This window comes from Amborella trichopoda, chromosome 11 (genome assembly GCF_054954075.1).
Source record: "Amborella trichopoda isolate Santa Cruz 75 chromosome 11, AtrichopodaSantaCruz75HAP2 v2.0, whole genome shotgun sequence".
NCBI classification, from domain to species: Eukaryota; Viridiplantae; Streptophyta; class Magnoliopsida; order Amborellales; family Amborellaceae; genus Amborella; species Amborella trichopoda.
Window position 1 is genome coordinate 46,141,822 of NC_142346.1, and position 5,652 is coordinate 46,147,473.

Below are 5,652 nucleotides of genomic sequence, written 5' to 3' on the forward strand. Positions count from 1 at the left end.
ATATAAGTTTTATGTTGTAGGGGAAGCATAGAAAGCTTGCCCCTTATTGATATCACTTGGAAAGTATACAATGAAACCATTTACCTTTGATATAAGGTGGTCCATTAGATGTGAAATTAGATGACCGTATTTATTCTACTAACCACGCTTAAACTTCGAAAGAAATTTTATTGAACTTTGTGATACACCAAAGCTTTCCAATTTCACATCTGATAGTTGTAAATAATAATGACCTCCTTATATCAAAAGGTAAATGGTCTCGTCATATATAATCCCATATCACATGCTCTCTACCTGTCTCAATGATAAATCCATGATAAATGGTAAGCATGACAATCTTTCTCATGTGTTGTGCACACACAACACACGTAAGAGAGCGTGTGTGTTTTGTTGATATGCAGGGGTGAGAATTGAGCCAATCCAGATGTGAAACTTAAATTTTGGACCCTATTCAAATCCAGGTATGGACCCCAAATTTGGATTCGAAATCCGGATCCAGGTGTAGGTGCAGGATCCAATCCGGTTTTTTAATAATAAATTTATATTTTATATATAATTTTCTAAATAGTATATATATAATCTATATTCGGATCAGGATCCGATGTATACTATTCAAATCCAGATCTAAGATGCAGTTTGAACACGGATCCGATGTATACTATTGGTATCTGGATCCGGATTTGCTCAAATCAGGCCCCGATCTGACCCGTTCTCACCCCTAGTCATGTGGACATTTTCGGATGGGCATGTATAGGATGCTCCGCAGGAGCATAGTACACTCGAGTAAAAGACCTACGTAGGAATACATACATATTACATTGGGGAGACCTACTTAGAATGACCATATATATATATATATATATATATATATATATATATATATATATATATATATATATATATATATATATATATATATGGATTTTGAGTTTGTAAGTAGTTGGACTAACAATTGATTAGATGGTTGCCCTTCAATCTTAAGGACGATACTTTTTCTTAGTAGATATACCATACGTATGAAAGGTTTCTTTGTTTGAGGTTGCCTACTAGCTAGAGGAGGTTACTTCGTCAAAAATAGGAGTTCTAAAATTACTTTAAGAGAGGGTTTCTACCCAAGTGAGGGGCATTGGGATTGAAATAACAAATGTGCGTGTATGCCTATCACTCAAAGGGTGAAGATTATGTGAGCTCGCCCAGATTGAACCATTGGACGGTTTACAATCAGGGGTGGGAGCATCTTGGTCATTGATTTTTAGGATATAATGGTTTTTGTGTGCCTAGGCCAAGCGCACCTCCTCTAAAATTAAGGGTAGGAAGTGGGTCGAGTTGACCACCCTAGGTCTAGCTTGGATCCTATCGGGTAGAGTCGGGTTCGGGTTGGTGTCAACTCAACCTGACCTACATGATCCAAACTGGTAAATTGGTATAAAATACATATAAATAGTATTAACTATATATTATAATTTTTTGTATATTTTTTGTCCGATCCTACACAGGTCAAGAGTATTTGTAAAAGAATTTAAAAATAAAAAACTAGGTAGTGTTGGCAATAGACTGAGAATGGGTCGGGCCAGCCCTGGCCTTAGTCCCCATAGGGCTAGCCTAGGTCCGTTCTGATCCTGACCAAGCTAAAGAGGCCCTCGCCCTATCCCTACCAGGCCGGGCCAAATGAAATAAAAAAAAATAAAAGAAAAAACTAAAAAAAAGAGGGCCAGGCCGAACCATGCAGGCTGCTAGCCGTTCCCTCTTGGGCCGGGCGGACCTTGATTGGCTGGATACCCGGCCCACTGTATGCATACATGTCAGTCATCCAAATATATGAGATTTAATAGGGTCCCATCGGGCATAAACTATTTCGTAGGATAAGGGGGCGATCACAAACGAGTTCTCCATGCTAGAAATAGCTTGGGGTTGTAGTAAACCCACCAATGGTTTGGTTTGGATTGGATCTTAGTTTACAACTTTATTAAAAAAAAACCACTCATGGTTTTGTTTGCATCTTAGTTTACAACATAGTACATTTTGGTTGATTGCACGCGTGGTGACACAAATAATTTTCCCAGATTCCTTTTTATTTCCTTTTAAAGCAAAGATTCGAATATATTAGCTTAGTATTGTAACCTTTACACCTCTTAATGTACTTGTATTTTGCCTTTTTTTTCTGTATTTTCTTAAAAAGTAAAATGCTCAAAAGGAATATTTGGGCCGCCCATCAACCCGACATTTACAACTAGTATCCCATTGTCAATAGCTGGCTTATTGTTTATCTAACATGGTATAAGTAAAGCCAAAAGATTTTGTGCTCCCTCGGGAGTATATCTTAAATTCACTCCCTTGAGTAAAACCCCATCGAGGAGTTAGTACTTCAGATTTTGGAGTAACCATATCGACCGAAAAGAGGAAAATAAAGTTTCAAGGTTGAAGATATACCCTCTATATTTTTTTTTTCGGGGTAATTCAATGCGAAAGACGGGCTCTACCCAGTTTTTCATATAGATTAGGGAATCAGCTTTTTTTAAGGTGTCGGTAACTTGGTATGGGGGGCTAGCACCACAAACCAACCCCTTTTGTAACTCCATTTTAACAATCAAATCTAAGTGTTTATAAACTCCTTTTTAAATACCCTTAAGTGATTTTAAAGTGGGGGTCAAATTTTCAAATTGAAAATATCCTCCAAGGTCGCGGAGTTAGGAAGTAAGTATACAATGTGCTCCCACAGGCTCAAAAGGAAATAAAAAGCATGTCTATAAATTCTTATTTATGAGATCGTGTTGGCCCTAGGATAGGCATAAAGGGCTCCGAGTCACCTCCCTGTTTCCCGTTGGAAGTTACAAAGAAAGCTACCCTAGCAGCTAATAGAGTTTCCTTTATGACTTCAGGAAAATAAAACATCACACTAAGGTTGCTTTCCTTGAACGTAAGTATTAGTGAAGGCAGTTATAACCACAAACCTATTATATACTTATAGCCATCACCATTATTAGTATCATGGTTTTAATGTAGAAATTGGTTTATTTACTTTGGGTTTAAAATTGTTGAGCCGACTCAAAATCGTTTGTCGAGAGCTAGAAGATTTTGAGGTGAAAAAAAACTAGAATCACTAATTTATCAAATTTTTTCAAAATCTTTCAATTTCCTTATTAAAAATTTCCTCTTTAGACTCAAAATCCCCGCATAAAAGGGATCAGGTTCGGAATTCTGGAATTCAGAGCCGAAGTCCAAGTCGCGCTCTTTTCATTCTATGAGTTTTACCTTTCGTCTGAATTGTCACCTAAAATACATCATGCTTACTAGGAGGCATACTATATGTCCCAAGTGGTTATACACCTCTACCGGGTGTTGGACTTTGTAGATAAATTTTATATGTTACCAATAGGGGGTGAGCAAACCTCCACTAAGGTCCGGCGAGGGGCCAGGCCGGTCTTGGCCCGGACTTGCCTCCTTATAGGGCCAGCCTAGCCTGGTCGGAACAAGCTAAAGGGGCCATGGGCCGGTCGCCTAAGAAGAAAAGAAAAGAAAAATACAGGGTTGGGCAGTGCTGACTTCGTGATGGCCCTCGCCCAATCTTGGCCCCCGACCCATGTGGCCCAGCCTAGCCCATGTCCTAGTTTTTTAAGGCCGAGCCGCGTGGCCCATTTGCCAGCCCTTCCTATCCATCTCCACCAACCACAACTAAAAACTTGTTTGGAGTAGGATGCTCACTAGGGGCATGTTACATCATGCTTCCTAGTTAGAATAGTATAAACTCCCTTATATCTATATAGTGTCCAAGGTTTTGGAAGATTTATAAAACCAAACACACCAATACCAACGTCGACTTTGCTTCGTAGGGAAGCATCTAGTCCAATCAAAGCCATTCATTAGATATCCAATTTTCACAGCTCTTGCAAATCCAATCTGGTGGTCATGAGGGCGCCATTGACACATGGCTCATCCTCTCTACTTGTAGAGATTGGTTCTTTAGGCTTTTGCTTCTTTTTAGGTCTAAAGCTTGAGAATCTCAAGTATTTAAATACCAATTTATTAAGTAGAGTGCAACTCGCTTTAGAAAAAGTCCCAAACAGGCCCTATAATGTGGAACCCATTTGGTGTTTAGTGGAAAATATTACTTTTGAGACTGTAAAAAAGGTTAGTGGCTAAGGAAGAAGATTGTTTAATATTTACTTCTTGAATAGTGGCTAATGGAAAATATTTCTTGTGTGACCCAAAAAAAAAAAAAAAGTAAGTGGCCTAGGAAGAAGAATATTAAATGTTATTTCATGAATATGTCAATACATTGAAAATTATCCTCTCAATTGTGGAAAGAGAACGCCCATGCACCAGTAGTTTCTTGGACAAAATTTAAAATTTTGGACATATTCTCCCTGTGAATTTCTAGGACCACGTTTAAATCTATAACATACCTCTGCTCCCCTCTTCCCAGTCCATGGATTGGCTTAGTTTGGTCTCTTTGTGTGATCATGTGTTTGTGTATGTGTGCGTGTGAGAAAGTGAGTTTGGTCCATGTTCCATGCATGTGTGAGACAGAGGTTGGTCCGCGTTGCATGCATGTGTGAGAGAGAATGTGATCCATGTACACATGCACGTGCATGTGCAAGGGAGAGAGAGGGAGAGAGAGATTTTGGCCCGTGTGCATGTGTGTATGTGAGAGCGAGATATACCGGAAGAGAGATTTTGGTCCCTTTGTGTATGCACATAAGAAAAGAGAGATTTTGGTCTGCGTATGGATGTAAGAGAGAGACTTTGTTCTCTTTGTATGCATGTGAAAGAGAGACTTTGGTCTCTTTGTGTATGCATGTGTTTGTATGTGTGTTGGAGGGGGGGGGGAAGAGAGAGAGATATATATATTCTCATTTATTTGAAGGTGTATATGTCTTCGTACTAAAAGTGTCATTAAAACCAAAGCCAAGTAAAATGAAGTGGAACATGATTCCACCAAATTGCTCGATCACAAGTATATATTTTACATTGCTATGATGCCCCTTTAACATATTCCCTCTACCCTTTTCCGTTTCCGTATAGGCTTTGTGAATCTTGGCAACAGATCAACAAGAAATAACAACTAAGAGATAAGTGTCTAAAGATATAATATGAGAAAAGGAGCCACCCATCCAAGCTTCACAGCACTTTAAAATTTCATTATTCAAAGTATTCTTTATTAGTATTATTTATGGGTATATACCATATACCAAGGTCCTAGAAAATAATTTACATTGTTCCAACAGTCGAGGCCATTACAGTAGCCGTCATTACATTCATAACAGCCGGAATTTCCAAAAATCACCTTCAATATTAGTTGTAACGGCCACTTAATGTTATGGCCACAACTACATAAATAGCATTTTGTCCGTAAATTTTATGTCAAACGACCATTCATTTTTGGTAATTATGTCGAACAACTTTTCATTTGTGGTACAAGAAGGTCAGATGCTAAATGTGAAATTGGGTTGTTAAAGATGTGTCACAAAATTCGAAAAAACAATTCTTGGACATTGAGCACAGTCATTAACACACCCTAACAGCCCAATTTCGGGTAAGTATGTAATGGCTGAGGGTGGTGATAATCATCTTGTTATGAAGGAAAACGGTCTTATTGTATGCTTTTCTGTGCATTAATAGCAAATGAAAAGATTACCATTGCTCTGTCTTTCC